A 22309-nucleotide genomic window follows, 5' to 3' on the forward strand; every position below is an offset into this window, starting at 1 on the left:
GAACGATCGGTTTGAGGCTCTTCATGTTCCCAGAGCGAACAGATGCCATTGGGCTACACTAGCACGCGACAGGGACAAATGGAGACGTTACTGGCACCTGTTTGAGCAAATCGACGACTAACGGGAAGTTAAGTGATAAGTGATAAGTGACTATTCTATCCCTTCCTTTCTGTTTGTTGTTGTTGTTGTTGTTTTTGTTGTTGTTGTTGTTTTTGTTTCACAACTGAAAGTTCTCAGAGGTTATCCCTTGCTCTGAACTCAGGAATTACTTCTGAGGGCACTCAGGGGACCATATGACATGCGGGGGATTGATCCCAGTTTTGCTACATTCAAGGCAAGCACCCTATTCACAGTATTACTGCTCCAGCCCCTTACCCTTTCCTTTTATTTTTCAACTTTGTGACTGAATCCTATGAAAAATATACATGCAGATGAACACAGGTATGTATTTCATAATTTATTGACAATTACAAGTCTATTATTCTTCACTATGGAGACTTTTGCTTCATGATTAACCCTACTAAAATTTACCCTCAGTGATGAAAATAGCCTCACTTTCCAACCTCTGCTTTACAAAAATAACCATGAACTATAAACCTAATTTTGGACCAGTCAAACAAATGGTATCACTGTATCACTGTCATTCCATTGTTCATTGATTTTCTCAAGCAGGCACTAGTAACGTCTCCATTCGTCCTAGCCCTGAGATATTAGCAAGTGCCACATTGGAGGCTCTTTCAGGGTCAGGGGAATGAGACCTATCATTGTTACTGGGTTTTGGCATTTTGGATACACCATAGGGAGCTTGCCAGATTTTGCTGTCCGGGCAGGATACTCTTGGCAGCTTGCTGGGTTCTCTGAGAGCGAGAACTAGACAATAAGAGGTCACAAGGCTGCATTCACTTCCAGGAGCTTGGTCTCTGGGTCTTGGACATTGATGGGATTAAACGGCGCAGGGGGTGGGCAGTTGTTGGGTGTAACACCTAGTTACTGGAAGATGAGGGATTTGGGTGGAGGAGGCCCAGTCCTGATTGGAGCAGGCTTGGAGATCTCAGCCCAGGTCCCACATACCTGGGTTCCTCTGCCTGTTCCCCCATGCATGAGTCTCATCTGAGCTTGTGGAAAGTGGTCTTAAGCATGGCTGTGAGTGGGTTTCAGAGGTGTTTAGCTGCCAGGGTTCTGCTTGGGTCAGGGAGGGAAACTCAATCTGCCTCTCTCCAAGGGGCCCTGGTGAAGACAGTCAGGTGCAGGGGCAGGAGACTCTATTTATTATAGTTAATACATTTTCAGATATAGCTGGTTTGAAATTCCAAATATTTTTTAAAGAAAATTTACATCTATTTTCATGTGAGATAATGGTCTTTCATAAAAAATCTAGACTTGAGGTTAGGTTAATACTATCCTCATGACGATAAATTTGGAAATATTCCCTTTGCTTCTAATTTCTGAAAATGAGTTAAGGAACTGGTTTAATTTCTTCCCTAAATGTTTGGCAAATAATACATCAGTGAAATCACTTAGTCCTGGAGCTTTCCAGTCTGAGATTGTCACTGATGATTCATAGGGGTCTCCTGGAGCCGGGCTTACTGACTGGAGAGTGCAATGTCAGGCCTGTCGTGTGCAAGGGTCACCATGTCCCCAGGTTGTGGTTGGCGGGGGTCCTGACTCCGGGTCTTATGCCTACCAGTAAACAAATATATACATAATATGTAATCCAAACTTTTTGTACCTATAATATCTATGTACACATTCCTAACTTAAGCCACAAAGTTATATGAATAGACATTTTTGGAATCACTGCTTTGAAACTGAAATTATTTTAATCAAATTTCGAAGAGCTCCCTTATACATGTTTTGAATATGATCATATTATATATATGAGAATTATAGTCCAGGTCTATAGTCCTTTACGTGCTTATGATAATGTAAGTGTTAAGTATATTGTTTAATAACCTGAACTTCATTTTAATGCAAACTGTGGAGAAAAGCATTTATTGCTTCTCATCATGTTTTCAGTATTATTGCTAGTAATAAGGGTATAAAATGACTATGATTTTCATCACTATTGCCCAATTGATTTTTCAAAATGTATTTATTCCTCATATAAGTGATTTATAACCATCTTTCCAGTGAGTTATTTTTGTCATGCTCATCTTGACAAATGAATATAACCCCCCCATTTTATGGATTAGTAAGAAGGCCACCTTTTAAATTAGTCATGTCAATGCTAAAATGATCTTTATTCTGAAGTATTATCAATGTCTATTATTCTTTAGAAATACTTTTGACTGATTTAGCAACCTAACATAAGATACTTATTAAAGCTGTAAGTTTATGGTAGATGATTTTAAGTTACACATTGTTAAAGTCAAATTTATTTGTTTCCTGCATTGTCCTTCCCCATAGGAACTCTTCTTGCAACACTGTAGGTACTCAGTAAATATACATAGAGTAATAATAAACCTGAATACTAAATTATTCACATTATTTTAGAGCTTATATTTTATTAGAGTAATAAAAAATTATCAACAGAAATAATAGCCAATGCCCAAAGCAATTTATTCAAAAGTAAAGGTTTCTTACTTCCCTATTCTAAAATAAAGCTATAAAATCTGGCTTAATATTTAATAACATAGACAGTGTATCTGTCAGATATAGTTGCAAAAGCCAGACTTACTTGCAGAGACCGAATTCATTCTTACCAAACTTAAGCAGAAGGGATTTGTTCGAGTATATTAAACAGCTAAAGAATTGTTAGGAAAGTTAAAGAAATGTACTTAGATTGAGTTTTCTGGGAGAACAGACGAAAAAACTGGGATTTCCTTGGACAATTCACCTTGGTTAGGAAGTTTTGGAATCATAATATCACCTGATAGAATGGGAAATTTGATTATTTCTATAATTTACACAAAACTGTTATCTCTAAAACTTCCTCTTTCTCTGTATAACTTTATTTGTCAAGATTCAACAAAAGACACTGAAACACATCTCTTTATTGAAATCTGAAGTGCATTCTGGATACTAGCACAAGAGACTCTGGGAAATGTAACTATGGTGTTTCAGCATAAGCATTTTACAAAGGAATACAATCCCCTCTAAATATCTTAGAACTTTTATCTCTCCCCAAACATATGACCCTGTGAAATCAGTTCTCCAGTTTCTCCATATTAAAGAGATGATTAAAAGCATGGTATCAACCTTTAAATCGACATGAGGACATTGTCTATGTAAAGAGTGACTAGATTTCTCATCACTTCCCAGTAACATATGACCAGTAAAATCAAATACCCATAAAAGCATGAAAAATACAGTTAGAATGCCTTTACTGGTAGAAATACTGCTGAGCGCATATATACCCATCATGCCTTTCTGATCTAAACAATTTTAAAGCAATGCCTCTCAAATCAGAATTTTTTTCTTTTTGGGTCACACCCAGCAATGCACAGGAGTTACTCTTGGCTCATGCACTCAGTGCTCATGCACTGGTGGTGCTCAGGGGACCATATGGGATGTTGAAAATCGAACCCTGGTAGACATCATGCAAGGCAAATGCCCTACCCACTGTGCTATTGCTCCAGCTCCTCAAATCAGAAATGTTAACTAATTAATGGTTACAAAGTATACAAAATAGTAAAACATCTAGAAGAATAGAAATACAATGAGGAAGAGAGAAAAGAAACTAATAAATTATTACTTTAGAAGATATAGAATAGTTTTAATACAATGTAAATTGCAGCAGCCAACTGAGCTTGTGTGCAGATAAACTAGATGGTAAGTCTCTTAACACCTTAACCATCATTGTGCCTTGGTTTCTCCTCCTTGATAATGTCAGTTAAGTAATATATATTATTTATTAAGTTTCTGAGGAGTTAGTGGCTTAGAATTTTATATAATTGGTGTATGTACTTAAGTGCATTCAACTAAGCGAAGTAGTTGTCATGGAATGCTGTTTCCCTCAATACACTTTCCTTATAATCAGTTGACAAGAAAAGAAAGTATCCAAAGGTTGACAAGAAAAAAAGTGTCCAAAGGGAGAGGCAGTGGGAGGGGGAGGAAGGGGGGAAGGAGAGAGAGATTGAGAGAGTGAGAGAAATTGAGAGAGAGAGAGAGAGAGAGAGAGAGAGAGAGAGAGAGAATCTGAGAGTATCTGCAGTAGAGGCAAGCTGTGTGTATGGCAGGCGGGAAACTGAGGACATTGATGGTGAGAAACGAATACTGGTGAAGGGTTAGGTGTTGGAACATGGTATTAATGAAACCCAACCATGAACAACTTTGTAACTTTGTATCTCATAGGGATTCAATAAAATAAAACAAAACAAACTACACAGTCCCTTCTAACAACAATATGCATTGTGTGCAGTTCAAGATCATGAATGTTTAAGATTGTCCTTATTAAATTCTTATTTTATTTTATTTTTGACTTTTTGGGTCACACCGGCAAAGCTCAGGGGTTACTCCTGGCTCTGCACTCAGGAATTACCCCTGATGGTGCTCAGGGGACCATATGGGATGCTGGAAATCGAAACTGGGTTGGCCGCATGCACGGCAAATGCCCTACCCACTGTGCTCTTGCTCCAGTCCCGTATTCAATTTTTAAATAAAAAAAAGAGGAAATAAAAGAGTATCCTGGCCAGTTATGAACAAAATTGCACTATTCAAAGACCTGTTTTTTGTTATGTGTCATTCTACTTAAAAATCTCAGTTTCCAAGAACCCATCATCAGAGAATTTTCTGTATATAATAACTGTCAGTTATTATGTAGGAAGTTAACTAATAAATCAAAGTTTAACCCATTCTCAGCTCTGTGAGATCAGATGAAAGCTTGATAAAATGGGACCAAATTCCAACAATCAGGATAAAAATGATTCCCAATTTAAAATAACCAACATTGTGGGGGTATGGTGCCCCAGCAGGTCAATCTGTAACTGTGAGGTGAGTGCATCAGCAGCCTGATGGTGCCTTCATACTTCCACAACTATTGCGGCTGTACCTTGGCCAGACCCCAAAAACTTGTGGCAAAGTTTACCAAGAAAGAAAATGGTCAAAAGTAGGGTATGTGAGAGACACATGCACAAACCACCTTTGGCTCAACTATATAATTGGAGGCATGGCTTTTCTGGTTCCTGATCAAACTTTTTAATGGTCATGATCCCAGAGACACAAAAACAGATCTCGAAACCCAAAGACTTTTGGCAGAAATGCATCTGGACCCCATAGTAGGTTACCGACGCTGGGTTAACCCAGGTGGGAATAGGTTTCGTGCCTTGGCCTGCTCCTCCTGGTGGCCTGGTGGCCGTCACCCTCCAGAAGCCACTGGACAGTCTGGGCCCACAGAGACGAGACACGAGAGCCCTCAAGGAATGGGGGTGGAGCCGGCCCTTTCCTCCCCATCCCAACGAGACCCCAAGTCACCTCCCACGAACAGCCTCTCTTGCTCCTGATGAAGCTTTTTAATGGCCAGGATACCAGAGACTCAGAAACAAATCTCGGAACTCAGTGGCTTTTGGCAGAAATGTGTCTGGACCCCGAAATAGGTTACTATTACTGGGCCACCCCAGGGGGAAAGGGTGTTGTCCCTCCTCCTACTCCTCCTACATGTCTCTGAGGCCACCATCCCCCAGAGGAAGTCAGGTTTGGGCCCTCAGTGAGGAGACACGTGGGGCCTCAAGGGATGGGGCTGGAGCCAGCCCTTCCTTCCCCATCGCAGCAAGACCCCAAGTCACTACCCATGAATGGCCTTTCTGGCTCCTGATCAAGCTGCTTAATGGCCATGATCCCAGAGACTCAGGAACAAATCTCGGAACACAGGAGGTTTGGGCAGAAATCCCTTCAGATTTAAGTGCTAAAATTTCAGAATTTCAAAATCGCTCAGCCATTACTGCAGCCACGCAACATCATATGTTATTCTTAACCAGCAATAGAAAACAAATTGTCTACTGTTGCCTTTTCAGCAGATCTGAGTGTTTGGTGTAAAATCCCAAATAATAGTGGTGGGTCTGGTGTCAAATTACTGAATGTGATCAAAGTAGAAAGAGAGAGAGTAATGTGGAAATCATCTGCCCCACAGGTAGGGGAAGAGTGTGGGATGAGGGTATACTGGAGTTTTTGGTAGTGGAGAATGGTACTGGTGAAGGTACAGTTGTTTCATTGTATGACCGAGACTTAAACCCGAAAGCTTTGTAACTACTCTCATGGTGATTCAATAAATAAAATTTTAAAAAATAAAAAAAAAAGTAAGGTGGAGTTCATGCCCAATTCAATCAGCTAATCAGCGGCTGAATAAATAGCAGTAGTCCTACACACAAAATAAATAAATAAATAAATAAATAGTACTACCTCCACTACCCAGCCGTTGCCACACTCCAGGACCCTTTCCGGACCCGCGTGGCAGCTCTGGCCAAGACTGACGCGCAACTGAAGACCCACAGAACAAGATAAGCGGAACTCTCTGAGACCTTGGACTCCAGCTCGGCGGACCCAGGAACAGAGTTTCTCTGCTTGCTCCCACCAACCACAGGTGACAAAGGGATTCTAATCAGGAGCCCCACCCTACCCTGCCCTGTCTGCTTCCATCAACCATCCAGGGATCAGATCGCGCACAGAAGACCCACCCTACCCAGAAAAATACCCCACTGGCAGATTTCCACTATCTACACTACCTCCACTACCCAGCCGTCACCACACTCCAGGACGCTTTCTGGACCAGCGCAGCCGCGAAGCGGCCACGCAACACATCATAAGACACTAAATACCCATCTTCCGGAATTGTCATACCATATTTGATAGGGTTCAAATATGGTATAACCTACAAGGGTGATTAGAGGTCACCCGAAAAGCCTCTATCCCTCTCGGAAAGACTGGCAAGCTACCGAGAGTATTCCGCCTGCACGAAAGAGCCTGGCAAGCTATCTGTTGTGTATTCGATATGCCAAAACCAGTAACTACAACTGGTCTCATTCACCTGACCCTGAAGGCTTCACCGACATGGCAGCAATGAGAAGGATGAGAAAGGAGAGGCTGACAAAATCTCAAGGCCGAACTAGGCTGCCACAACGAAGGAAGACAAAAATGATCGTCTGTACTTTCAATGCACGTACGCTAGCATCAGATGCATCCATCGAGGACCTGCTGGTACAAGCGCAAATGATCAAGTACAACATCATTGGTTTGACCGAGACAAGAAGGCACGAATCTCACCATGCCGTTTTCGACACTGGAGAAGAATTGTTCCTCGGAACATGCGATTAAAGAGGTGTTGGAGGCGTCGGTGTCCTTGTCAACACAAACTTGGCCATGAGCATAGATTCATTTGAAACCCTAACGACCCGAATCGGACGTTTACATTTGAATAGATGTGGCTCACTGCCTGCAGTTTCTATCTTCCTTGTCTACGCACCAACATCTCATTATGATGAAAGAGAAATCGAGAAGTTCTACATGGAGCAGGAGAAATTCTATAAAGAAGACCACACCTTCTACAAGATCATTGTGGGTGATTTTAATGCCAAGATAGGACCGAGATCAGCTGAAGAACTTCACATTGGGACCCATGGCCTAGAATGGAACAAACAGGGTGAGAGACTGTCTGAGTTCATCATGTCGACCAGGACCATCCATGGTAACTCACAGTTACAGAAGGCAGAATCTAAACGTTGGACATGGGAGTCTCCCGATGGACAATTCCACAACGAAAAAGACCACATCATATTCAAACAACGGTTTTGCCTGACCGATGTTGCTGTTGTCCCAAAATTTTGAACGGGATCGGACCACCATCTCCTTCGTGCAAAATTCTACTTCACAGAGCAGGGAGAAAGGACTGCAAAGTTCAAAAAGAGAACTCCCAGAACGACCACCAACTGGGAACTCTTTGGCACTATTGCGGTAACATGGGAAGATGCCATTGTTGACAACATTGACAAGGAATACGATCGACTGGTTCAGCACCTCCATGAATATGCGAGGAATGCCAAGAGAGAGATAGCCACAAAAAGTCGCCTATCTTCGAAAACTCTTGAGCTAATTCGCCAGCGTGGTTTGGCGCATGCCTCAGGCAACCGCAAGCTAAAGTCCGAACTCGCAAAGCAGTGCAGAGATGCGATCAAGGAAGACCTCAAAAAGAGAAGAGCAGAAGTACTGGTAGATGCGGCAGAAGCCGGGAAAAGTATTCATAACGCCCGCCTGTCCTTCGCCAACTACAAGACCAAGATGACTGCCCTCCGACGTCCTGATGGATCCATCACATCCTCCAGAATGGCAATGGAGAAGATTATCCATGACTTCTACACAAATCTCTTCGATAGCCATGTCCACTTGCCGACATACCAAATTCCACAGGATGGATATGTCGTTCCCAACGTTCTCCCTTCCAAAATCCGACACGCCATTTCATCGTTAAAGAAACAAACAGCACCCAGCCCAGACAAGGTCAGACCTGAACACCTGAAGAACCTGCTGTCAGTACTCATCAATACACTGGCTCGGCTCTTCACTCGCTACCTGTCTGAATGCAAGGTTCCGTCCAAATGGAAAACCAGCAGGACCATACTACTGTTCAAGAAGGGAGACATCCATGACATTGGCAACTATCGCCCGATCTGCCTATTGTCTGTCATCTACAAGTTGTTCACTCGAGTCATTCTAAATAGGATTGGCAGAACACTAGATGAAGGACAACCATGCAAGCAAGCCTGGTTCCGCAAAGGATTCAGCACCATCGACCATATCAACACGATAACCAAGCTCATTGAGGTTTCTCGGGAGTTCAAGATGCCGCTCTGTTTAATGTTCATTGATTTAAAGAAGGCCTTTGATTCTGTTGAGAAAGAAGCGGTCATTGAAGCCCTAGCCAATCAGGGCATTCAAGCCCAATACATCAAGATCCTCCATGAGCTGTATTGCGGATTCACTACCAGGATCTCACCATTCTGCAAAGAAGTGATTGTTGATGTCAAGAGAGGGGTTCAGAAGGGTGATACCATTTCACTGAAACTCTTCAGTGCCACCCTCGAGAACATCATGCGACGACTGGAATGGGAAGGAATGGGAGTGAAGATAGATGATCGGCAACTACACCACCTCCGCTTTGCTGGTGACATTGTTTTAATAACACCAAACATCAGCCAAGCGGCACAAATGCTGGCCGACTTTGAACATGAGTGTGGAAAGGTAGGACTACAGCTGAATCTTATGAAGACAATGTTCATGAGAAACAGCCTCGTTCCTGACACCCCATTCGCTCTCAACAGAACGACCATCTCCGAATGCAACAGCTATGTGTACCTAGGTCGAGAAGTCAACATGACAAATGACCTGGCACCCGAGCTGCGCAGGAGGAAGAGATCGACTTGGAATGCCTTCAAGAATGTCGAAGAAATAGCTAAGAGGACGAAGAACCTCCGGCTCCGGGCACATCTCTTTGATTCCACTGTTCTTCCTGCATTAACATATGCCTCAGAGACCTGGGCCCTACGCAAACAAGATGAGAATGCTATTCAGGTCTCCCAAAGAAGAATAGAAAGAGCTATGCTTGGAATATCACGTTTCACTCAAATGAGAGAAAGAATCTGGAGTTCCGACATCCGTCGACGATCAAGAATCAGGGATGCTGTCTCATTTGCCAAGGTGTCAAAAATCAGATGGGCTGGTCATATAATGAGATTTAAAGACGACTGCTGGACTAGAGCTGTTACCGACTGGATTCCACGGGATGTCAAGAGACCGCGTGGCCGCTCACCTACAAGATGGTCAGACTTCTTGTCAAGATCATGAATGATCAGTTTGAGGCTGTTCATGTTCCCAGAGTGAACAGATGCCATTGGGCTACACTAGCACGCGACAGGGACAAATGGAGACATTACTGGCGCCCACTCGAGCAAATCGAAGACTAATGGGAAGTTAAGTGATTAAGTGATTAAGTGAAATAAATAACCAACAATGGACTGGGGTATTGATTTAGCACTAGTGTGCTTCCCTGGGGGTAGCAGGCTGGGTTTTATGCTATCTCAGGGCATGAGACATAGCTCCAAGGCCCAGCACAAATGCTGTGTTTATGGGAAGCTTAAGTTTGATCCCCAGAATCACACAGTTCCACAAACAGTGCAGAGTATTTCCCTCCAAAAACTTTTTTTTAGTTAGTGAAACACCATGAGGTACAGTTATAGACTTACAAATTTTTGTGCTTGGGTTTCGATTATACAATGATCAAATACCAATCTCTCCACCAGTGCCCATTTTCCACCACCATACCCTCCAAAAAATTTTAAAGAAAGAGCCACGTATATAAGGTCTTAAAAAGTATTGACTATAAAAAACAAAAGCCAAAGAGGATCTGTGTTTTGTAAAAGCCTACAAAGGTTGGAATGTGAGATTCTGAAAAATAGCAGCAATCTTGACCCAAAACAAAACAAAATAAAATAAAACAGTATAAAGTCATCCCAGTGCATGCAGAACATATTGTACTCATATGTATATTTCTAGTCAAACTAATATGTCAAAATAAAACCTATCACAAGTCATAACATCTTCTAGGTTTCAGAGAAATTATGGTTTAAATTAAATTAATATAACTTTTTAATTCTTAAATATTAATTTTTATATTAAAAAATAGCATGAGCAATCAGGTAGTCATTTTGCTGCTAAAATCCAGAATTTTGTAATAAAGAATAAGTTGAAATAAAATGAAAATTTTAGTCCAAAAACTTTCTTCCCAAATAAAAACTCATGTGAGCTGGTACTGTACTATGAGAAATAGTATCAAAGGTGGAAATAGAAAACACTATTATTTGTTCTTTCAAAGATATATAATTATGGAAACCTGAACCTTGCAACAGAGAGTTCAGTTAATGTGTAATTTCCTACTGCTTTTGAAGAATATTCATTTTAATAAAACATTGTTGTGAAAGATTTTCTGAAGAAATTGTTTAAGACATTTCATTATGAATCCTATTGGGATGAATAAACATAATTCTTTCCATATAATTAGGTGCTTCTCAGAAAGAAATACTCTCTTATGATTATTTAATCCTTTTACAAAATTATTGCAATATGAAGTTGCAATAAGCATCTGATTCTCTAAAATCAAGGGATACTACATACTCACTGTACATTTGTGGAATTTCTATTACAAACTTGACACTTATCAACTTCAACTGAGATACAGAATTTAAGATGGGGCTGCTCCTTTCAGAGATTTTTATCTAACTGGTGAAACAAATTATAAGAATTATATAAATTATTTTAATAGAAAGTCAGATAAAGTTACAGAAACAAGATAAAAACACAGTTCAGTCACATTCAAAAGAACAAAAGCAACCAGTGCTGGTGTGGATATGGGGAAAGGGGGACATTCTTTCACTGTTCGTGGGAATGCCCACTAGTCCAGCCTTTCTGGAAAACAATATGGATAGTCCTGCAAAAACTAGAAATTGAACATCCATATGACCCCGTAATACCACTTCCGGGAATATATCCCGAGAATGCAAAAAAGCACAGTAGAAATGACATCTGTACTTATATGTTCATTGCAGCACTGTTCACAATAGCCAAAATCTGGAAACAACCCAAGTGCCCTAGAACAGATGACTGGTTAAAGAACCTTTGGTACATCTACACAATAGAATACTATGTTGCTGTCAGGAAAGATGAAGTCATGAACTTTGCTTATAATTGGATAGACATGGAGAGTATCATGCTAAGTGAAATGAGTCAGAAAGAGAGGGACAGACATAGAAGAATTGCACTCATTTATGGAGTATAAAACAACATAACAGGAGGCTGACACCTAAGAATAGTAGATACATGGGACAGATAGATTGCTCCATAGCTGGAGGGGAGAAGGCAGCTAGAATAGAGAAGGGATCACTAAAAAAAAGATGACTGGAGGAATTGGTCGGGATAGATGTGTGCAGAAAGTAGATAAAGGACCAAATATGATAAACTCTCAGTGTCTGTACTGCAAACCATAATGCCCAAAAGTAGAGAGAGATTATGGGGAATCATGTCTGCCATGGAGGCAGGGGGAGGGTGGGAAAGGTGGGATATACCAGGGATATTAGTAGTGGGGAATGTGCACTGGTGGAAGAATGGATGTTTGATCATTTTGTGATTATAACCCAAACATGAAAGCTTGTAACTATCTCATGATGATTCAATAAAATTTAAAAAAATACAGTGCAGTATATATGTATGTGTAAAATATATCAGTATTATGGGTTTTACATATTAAATGTAAATTACTATTTAGAGAAAAATGATTACTAAGTTTTGATATAGGCAGTGGGACAAATGGAAAACAATACAGACACTTCTCAAAAACTAAAAATTTAGCTTGCATATGATCGAGCAATTCCATAGCAGGGTGCAGACCCCCAAAACAAACATATGAAGAAAATGGAATTCATTTGGCAAAATGGGTGAGATAATATGGGTGAAGGGAGGCATCTCAATGAGAATTTTTATAGAAAGATATTATGGTATAGGGCTGGAGCGATAGCACAGCGGGTAGGGCGTTCGCCTTACACGCAGCCAACATGGCCGATCCGAGTTCGATTCCTCCGCCCCTCTCAGAGAGCCCGGCAAGCTACCGAGAGTATCTCACCCTCACGGCAGAGCCTGGCAAGCTCCTCATGACGTATTCGATATGCCAGACACAGTAACAACAAAGTCTCCAATGGAGACGTTACTGGGCCCGCTCGAGCAAATCCATGATCAACGGGAGGGCCTTTACCTTTACCTTTTTTATTATGGTATGCTGAGGATCTAAACTAGACTGACAACTTTATGTTGGGGGAAGTATATGTAGGTGAAACATTTCCTTATTAGAGAAAAAAAAGGACTTTGGCACTCAAACTTAATTGGTAGCATTGTAAGAGTGACTTAAGAGATTACCAGTCTTGTTGAGAAATGAGAAAAATGGCAGGGAAAAGAGAGGGCAAGAGAGAAAACGAGGAGGGGTGGGGAAGAAGGACAATGTAAATTCTTTCTAAGTGGAGTTCCAAAGGGAAAGAATATTAAAACTTGTGGGTAAAATTGTAATATATTGTGCCTGTAGTCATAGTGATAAGGCCACTTGCTTTACACGCAATAGTCCTGGGTTTGATCCCAGCATCCTCTATGGACCCCTGAGCCAGAAGTCATCCCTGAATGCAGAGCCAGGAGTAAATCCTAAGCTCTATCATATATAGCCTCAAACTGAGGGAAAAACAATTTTTAAAACACAATCATTTAAAAGAACAAGCTAGAGTAAACATGCTTTTATCTCCTGAATTGAAGCAAAGTAAAGAGATCATTTTTACATTACTAACTTGACTATTAAAATTTTTGGATTAATTCTCTTCAGCAACCACTCGTGTTTCTGGTAAAAGAATTATTTGGGAACGAATCTTAGTTGCTAGGTAATGGTTCTATGAAATTTTCACCTAGTATCTGTTCAAGAGATGACAAACTGGATTGGCAATCTCAGAACAACCAAAAGCACAGAATATTTTAGAATATTTGCTAAAATTCAGTTCCATTTTTAAGATTTTTCTGGATTACCCATAGAGGCAACCATTGATTTAGCAACAAATAATCTCAGTAAATGAGGCTTTGACAAACATTATCATAGAAGCAAAAAGAAATACAAGCATTCCAGAAAGTGGAATTTAGAAGAAACTCTTCTGTATACACAACAAAAAGCTGTCAGGTTTTTGTTTAGTTTCCTTGGACCATATTGTTTCATAGCCAATATATTATGAGCAATCATGGAAACATCAGGCATTAAATATAATAATATCCACATAGTTTCTATTTAAAAAGAATTTAATATACCATGACAATTAATCAAATATATGCCCTGAATTCTTTGAAGGGCCTACTTCATGGCTTAAAGATTAATTAGTATTATTAAGTAAACGGATTGACCTCTCTGAAAGTCAAGTTGAAGAGTAAATAAGGTGCTTCCAACTTGAGAGAGGGGACCAATTTGCTTTTTGTTAGAAGCTGTCCACTGAAAAGTATCGACAGTGTGTAATGGGAGAAGAAAGAGACATTTATACACCCCCAAAATGAAAGAATGCATGAATGAATTTTTTTTCTTGCTTCACATTTTCAACAATGTGGAATCTGTACCCTGTGGCCAGAGACTGTGAGCTCAGCCTCAACACAGGGCCCTTTCAGTTCTCATACAAATCACTGTAAAAGAAAAAGCAGTGCCCAGCTGGGAAAGCAGGTGTAAAATGGCCCAACTAATTACAGCCTTGTCAAGTAATGGCTGAAAGGCAAGTAGTGAGTGCCCTCCTCATGAAGTTGGGTTGAGTCTGACCAACTGGAATATGAAGTGCCATGTTCAGGGGTGGGGGCAGGAAGGAAGCATCTAAGTAAAATGGAGAGAGGGAGAGAGAAAAAAGAGAAAAAAGACAAAGATGCAAACATGTTGTTTTTAGAAGGTAGAAAGCACAGAAATTATTAGAAAATTGCCTGTGAAGCCAAACATGGAAAGACGTATTGCTTGTTTCTAGGAAACATGGAGTTGACTCCCTGCAGACATTTTGCTGAAACTACTGAGAGAGACTTGATCAAACAGGAGCCAGCAGGTGGACTAGGCAGCTTTCCTACTGACATCCACAGTGGTAGATTCTGCAGGATACCTGATCGTATTTTACGAAGCTGTAATCACAAAAACTCCCTAATCGGGCCCAGAAAATAATCGTCAATAGTCTGGAACCTGCAGGAGCAAACAAAATTTGCATGTCTGGGACAGCTCCCACATTGTAGTTCCCATATCACTTGCCTGGTCTTTAAAAAGCTTCACAAAATGTAAGTGGGTTATCTGTTCCAAAGGGGCAGGAAAGTTATTACCAGGATCTGTAGGACTACATACTCTCCCCTTTATTCTTTGCCTGGAGGCCAGGAATACAGCATTTCATCAGGTCCCTGCTCAGTGAAGTGGAGGACACATATCCAGATGGCAGAGTCACCTGCTTCCAGGCAATGCATAGAACCAATTATTGTTTTTTGGCTTCGATCCATTTTTTTAAATAAAGAGTTTTACATGTTAGGTCCAATAAGTATATTCCAGTTGGTCAAGGATAATTTAGATAAATAATGTGTTTTTTTGGAAAGGAGTTCCATTTTGAACTACAGCAATTATGCTGTACTATTGTGAGTCATATTATTCTTTTAAAAGCCTCTACATATTCTTACAGTAATATACTAGTAATGTCGATATTTAGTTTTATTTAGATGTCTATTTCTGTCACTAATAATGCAAGTGACAAAACAAACTGACCCCTAAGAAAATTAATTGTTGCAAACATAGGTATGTTTACACTTGGAGGAAAAAGATCGTTTCAAGCAAAGTTAGTTAACTTAAGAATAATTGTATAGGCCTGATGAGTTAGATCGACAGGCTGAGTGTGTGCCATGCATACTTTGTAGGTAAGGAATCAGGTTCCATTTCAAGGAAGGTCCCCTGTGCCACTAGATGTGCTCCCTAAAAATCAAAAACAAAACACAAAAACCACCCAAGTATAATTAAATATCTGCGTAGTTATACTTCCTGTATTACTAAATTATTTAATCATATGATTTTAGTTTTAGGGGGGTTTGTGGTGCTCAGGAATGGTGTGTGTGTGTGTGTGTGTGTGTGTGTGTGTGTGTGTATGTGTGAGTGTGTGTGTGTGTGGTACTCAAGAGTTTACTCCTGGCTCTGTGATCAGGAATCACCCCTGGCAGTTCTGGGGTACTCTAATTGGTAATTGGGTAACCAGGGTCAGTGGTTCTGTGGCACCATTAACATATGAACTGACAAAAATGTATGTTTATTTTAACATAAAATTAGCATTTCTATTAGACTCTTGACAAGAATTGCTTATTATTTCCTATATGATGTATAATTCTCTAACATAATTCCACTTTGTCAAATAATGAGGAAAAGTAATATATTCATATTTTTTTCCAAAATGTATTTAAGGAGGTGTTAAAATATGTACAAGATTAAAAAAATTAATGAAGAAATTTGGAGAAGTGACAATAGACATGTTTAGGTTTTGCTTCAAAACTTAACTTTCTCCCCAATTTTGTACTCCTCCTTTATTTTGTGTCCAGGTACCTCAACTGCCAAAACCATGTAACAAAACAATGTACTAATATGTAAATTTTTAAAATATGTACAATATAAGAATCTTGTCTATTAATTAAGTATATCAACATAAAAATTAGTCAACTGCTTTCAATATTCTCATAAGAATCAAAGACCTGAGGATTCAACTTAGCAACATTTAGAATAAAATATAACTAAACATATTATATTGATATAGTCTTAGCAAATTACTTTTTCAGATTCTAAGACAAAGAAGCTAAAATATTAACCTAACCTATTTTAGTAAGATACTCTCTTCCTCTTTTCTCACTCATTTAATTTGCCATCCTTCATTGTCTACAACATCTGCTACAAAAATCAAATATGTGTTTAGTTCTCCAACCAATGTCTATTGAGTGTTTAGTAAGTGCCCAGCACTAAGCTGGCTCAACACTATTTCCTAACAAAGGCAGTCAACAGATAACTTGTTTTATTCCTTCTATTGATTCCATTGACTCAATTTATTCTCATAATTTCCCTTCATAATGAAATTGAGAGACAAGAGAAGTTTGTAGTAAGCCAGGGGCTACAGCAGTAGCAAAAATAGAAAATTGCCTTCTAAGAAGGCAGGGATGGGGTAATAGTAGCACTGTGGCAGTGTCCTCCCATTGTTCATGGATTTGCTCAAGCGGGCCCAGTAACATTTCCATTGTGAGACTTGTTGTTACTGTGTTTGGAATATGTCGAATATGTCACTGGTAGCTTGCTAGACTTTGCCATGAGAGTGAGATACTCTCGGTAGCTTGCCGGGCTCTCTGAGAGAGGCGGAGGAATCGAACCTGCATCAGTCAGGTCAGCCGTGTGCAAGGCAAACGCCCTACCTGCTGTGCTATCGCTCCAGCCCAGGGAGGCGGGGGAGGGAGGAGTAATAGTACAACAGGTAAAAGGCATTTGCCTTGCATACGGCAGACCCAGGTTTAATCTCTGGCACCTTATACAGTCCTCCAAGCCCACCAGAAGTAAGCCCGAAGCACCACTAGTATAACCCATCCCTCCCAAGAAAAGTTAAAAAAAAATAACAGAAGGTAAAAATAATCTGTCATGTTTGTTGCTTTCCGGGGGGGGTGGGGGGGGGTCCTAGAAACAGAGGAATCAACATGCAGTCACAGATTTCTAACTTGTGTATATATGTAACTCAGAACAGGAAAATGCCCTTCACCAAACAGAAAACCAGCTGAGAAGTTGGAAGGCAGGGCTGGCAAATGTGAGTGTAGTTTTGCTTTTAATGTGTTTCCCTTCTCTGACACTTAATGTTCACGATAGCATTTAAGTAGAATTGCCTAATAGGGTGTGGGATGTAGTAGTATGAGTTATCAGACTAAATAGGAGGAAAATATTGAAAATTTTCAGTTATTATCATGGTTCAGGTATGAGATAAATCAGGAAAGTAAATGGAGAAGTAAGCCAAGATTGGAAACTGGGGAATGTTAGCATCCAAAGAAGGAACCAGCAGAAGAGAATACATTTTGAAACTGAGTAAAAGACAAGGACAGTCTGTCTCAGTGCATTTCCCTATAAAAGCAATGCCTGGGACTATATGTAGTACAAAAAGAGTATTCTGTCATTTATTCCAGAGAATAGGAGTGGGAGACTTGGAAGAGTTGAACAAGGAGGGAGAATGATCTGAAATGTCTCACTGACCTCACCACCAATCCGGGCAGCATAAATTGAGTTGAGTGGTGAACTCTGAGGAGCTATGCACAATATACTCTCAAATTGTCTCCTCTGTAGAGACTACATTTATTTGTAGGCCATTGTCCCCTCAAGTCAAAGTTTGTGCCTGGGACTGCTGATTCCCTTACAATCCCAGGTCTTACTCTTGTTTCAGAATAACTGAACTGGTCTCCACAGATTTCTGATGTGGTAGAAAGAATTCATAAAGCTCTGAGAAATAGAAGTGTGTTCAAATGGAGGTACTTTTAGTGGATCAATGGTCAATATGGCAGTTGGTTGCCATAGTATAGGTAGAGGAGAAGGAGGGCCAATAAGAAAAAGGACAAGCAAAAAGCAGGTCTAGTTCTCAGACAACTCTTATTTGTTCATGTCCCATATTATATAACTTATCAGACACATGTTATCTTGGAGTTCAGAGGGCTAACATAGTAGGTAAGGCTTTTGACTTTCACACAGACCACTTGGGTTCAAATCTTTGCACCACATAGAGTCCCTCAAACCCTGACAGGAGTGCTTCCTGAGGGAAGAGCCAGTAGTAAACCCTGATAACCACTGGGTGTGGCTCAAAAAACAAAAAAAAGATGAAAAATCCACCAAAAACAAATATAACTCACAAAGATTACCTTAGTAGCTGTCTACAATCCCTGAAAACAAAACAAAAGAATTACTTGACATAAAATTGTAAGTGGAACTAAATCTCAGCAAGTTGTATGCCAATATTTAAGTTAATATTCACCATCTCTTTTGCTACTCACACAAGATTTTTTTCATCCTCAGGCAGCACCTAAGTGGGCTTATCTTGCACAGTCACCAGATGGGGTGACTATCCTTGAGAAGATGGAGCTCTGAGCATTTAATTCTCAATTCAGTGTGATTGCTGCAGTTACTCATGTAGAATAATCACCGTTAAGAAACTTAGGAGTTCTCCTTAGGATCAAAGGGTAACCAGCTTGCTTCCATATGGCTGACTAGAATCCTCATGAAATGAAACCCTGAAGTAGATCTCAGCATTAGTTGCTTCTGCTGAAAGTTAGGCATTTAGCTATGCCAATAAAAATACCAAACATACTGAGAGGGCAGAGTCAGTTGGATTTTGTCCAATTGAAAGAAACTGTCATTGTATAATTTCCTTTCCTGCCTCTGGCTGCTCTACTTCACTCAACTGGATATAATTAGGAAAAATAAACCACAACACAATTTGAAAAGTAAAAGTTTATTTGGGGCGGGGTGTTTATTTTTTTTGTTTGGTTTTGGGACCACACCTTTTGGTGCTCAGGGATTACTCCTGACTCTTAACTCAGGAATTATTTCTAGTGGTGCTCCTGGGAGCATATAGATATTGGGGATCAAACCCAGTTGCAGCATGCAAGGCACACACCCTACCCACTGTACTATCTCTCAAGTCCATTATTTGTTTCTTTGGAGCTATATCTAGAGAGCCCAGGGGACTATTTCCAGCTCTGTTCTTGAGTGTCTGGGGACCAGGTGGTGCTAGGGACTGAACTTGTGACTCCTATATGCAGAACATACATTCAGCTCATCGTAATTTGTCTCTGGCCTCCAGTAATATTATCTTTAGCTGATTATGATAACAATCTTACAGTGATGATGTAATACTAAACACTACATTGTTTAATTTAAATATATACAATGTTTAGTGACCAATTTCACCTTCACAAAGATAAAGATAAAAGTTGTTAACTACAAGTGAGTCATTGAGACAGAGTTCCAAGTAGTCCCTCAATCCCCAAAAGCTATGTACAAGACCTATGGTTTCTTTGATACTAATAAAGTCCCTATGGTATCATGTTATCAAAACTTGCTAAAAATCTGCTACATGGGAATTTGGGGCAATCTCTCTGGAACATGATGGAAGTCTAGTCTCCAAAGTTTGGGGCTGGATCAGGAGTGAGAGTGAGGAAAATTTTTCTGTGGCTCTGCACAAAGACAGAATGTGGAACCACTTGGAGAAGGGATGCTGTGGGCTGCTTGATGATGCTCATACATCTTCATTGCAAGGGCCAGAGCTGATGAAGGAGGAGAACTATAGAAGTCTGATGAAAAAGTATAACTGAGCAAGAATATAAGGAGTACTATTTTCTCTCGCAATATCTCTTCTCTCCCCTCTACTAAGCTTGACATTGTGTTGTATGGCAAAGAAAAATATTCAAAGGGCCCAGAAATGTTTGCAGAAAATGTTTTTCTTGGAAAAAAGGCAAATTTGGATCTAAGAGATGAATATCACACTTGACTACACTGACCACTGGTCCTTTCCACTGCACATGCACTGAGTGTCTAAGGTGAGAAGCACACTGCTTTCTACAGAAAGGATATATGCATAATTTCTTTTGCAGATCCTCTGTAGAGGGTAATTTCCTTAGATAATAACAATAAGTATGCTTAGATCCATCCAAAATTGTCTATCCACTTGCTTTGTGTCCCTCAAGATTTCATTTGTTTCCAGTTTTCCAATATTTTTCACTCCTGTCTCCAGATTAACTAGCTAAACCATTCAGCCCTACTTTGGGGGGCGGGGGATGGCAGGTCCTGTATCTTAGACCCATCTTCCTCAACAGAAGGTGACTAACATCACAATCAGAAATTTTGTCCATACGAAGAATATTCCTTTACCATTATCCTGCAAGGTCACCTCTGAGTCACATTATAAGGTGACAATGTAGCTGAGATATGGAGACTGATCCACATGTGAATTAGGACTATGGTTTCCCTCTCTCTTGATTAGCCATACGAACTTTGCCATGAAGTTATAGATGTGCAAATGAAAACAATAAGGCATTGTTGGGGGTGGAGAATGGGCACTGGTGAAGGTACGGGTGTTTCATTGTATGACTGAGACTTAACCCGAAAGCTTTGTAACTGCTCTCATGGTGATTCAATAAATAAAATTATAGAAAATGAAAAAAAATAGCAAAAGCATCAATGAAACTGCAGGAACTCACCAAGGAATAGGTATCCTGTAATCCAGAAACTGATTAGTATCCTCCAAAATGGCTCAGGTCTATTTCCAACTGAAGTGCCCATTATATGGAAGATCACAGGAACCAAAACGTAGGTTGTTGGACCTGACAAGACCCAGCCGAGGGTGGTGTCTCTTATCTCATAGCCAATTAGTTTCTCACAGAGACACTCGATCTTAACTGACCCAGTACCATGCCAAGAATGCTTTTCTACATGAGTTATTTTCTCTAACAGAAAGCAAGCTCTGCATCAGGACCAAGGGACCTGTATGGGAGCTCTCCTATTAGAGCTTACCTAAAAGGAATTTCTTTCAATCTGCCATGCCTCAAGCACCTTAAGACCTCGAGGTAAACTGGTATGAGGTTGCACTGATTATTATAGCTATTTCTCAAATAAAAGTGAACCAAGAGGATATAAAGTGGAACACAAAACATATCCAATGCAAGCTGAAAGGGAAATGAGGGGTGACGCTATAGCAGGGAAAGGGACATGAGATTTTAGAGGGGAGAGGTCAACAGTGCAGGCATGTTTTACATAAAGTAATATCAGCAAAAGGCATATATCACATTGGATAATAAAGAAATCTTAAGTAACCTTGGGTGAATATTTTTTAGGTTTACACTGTAGACCGTGCGAGTTGGAGAGAGTTGAACCGAGGCAGAACCTCCCTCCGTTGTTGCTCAGCACAGCAGTTATCTCCAGCAGGGTTTACACACACACCACTTTGTCGATTTTTTTCAGCACTTTGGAAGAGCCAGGAGGGCCTGAGACAGCTGCGTGGAGGCAGTCCCCACAGCCAGTGACAGCACTAGCCATTTATCATTTTCTAGATATGCTATGACATGAAAAAAACATGAAGTACCAGGAGGTAGAAAGCAAATAAAGTGTATCTAGGAAAATCCTTTAGAAAGGTTGGCGGAGAAGGACAAAAGAGAAGTGCAGCAGTAGCATATGGAAACACAGAAATGATGGGATTTGCTTGAATATATGCAATGGACAGATTGTCAATATGTCGATGTGCTTGCAAAAAAGGAAAGAGGGAGACAGAAGGAAATATGAAAAGAGAAAAGTAATCATCAACGAAGCAGAGTTGAAAAATTCAGGAACAAAATATGATATCAAAAAAGTAATTTTGAAAGCAACTCAGTGTGCTGGTAAACAGATTATCCTTCAATACGATGAGATTTTTTTTTCACAAGTAGTTTTCCTGTGTGTTTGCCAAATAAGATTTCAAAAGATACTTTTTGAATTTGAATCACATTGTTAGATGACATCCAAAGAAAATGTCAATCTATAGTAGTTTTCTAAATACGATTTGATAGCTTAAATAAAATGCTCTTCATTTCAAAAATTTGCCTTGACTCTTAATCAGAATGCTCAGTTAGACAGTTCGCAGAGAGAGACTTTACAGCACAGGACACTGGTGTAACAGATAACAGATTCTAAGTTAATACAAGTTCCAATATCCAAGATAGACAAAAATCTATCAGCAATATAGATACTAACAGCAATATGTTTATAGGTAAAGCTGTCCTA

General features: G+C 40.1%; 1 pseudogene; it reads left to right on the top strand.

The window, feature by feature from the left end:
- Positions 1-7068: 7068 nt before the first annotated feature.
- On the top strand, positions 7069-9890 carry LOC130019416 (uncharacterized; annotated as a pseudogene).
- The last annotated feature ends 12419 nt before the right edge of the window (positions 9891-22309 follow it).

Source organism: Sorex fumeus, unplaced genomic scaffold (assembly GCF_029834395.1).
Source record: "Sorex fumeus unplaced genomic scaffold, SorFum_2.1 ptg000008l, whole genome shotgun sequence".
Taxonomy (NCBI): Eukaryota; Metazoa; Chordata; class Mammalia; order Eulipotyphla; family Soricidae; genus Sorex; species Sorex fumeus.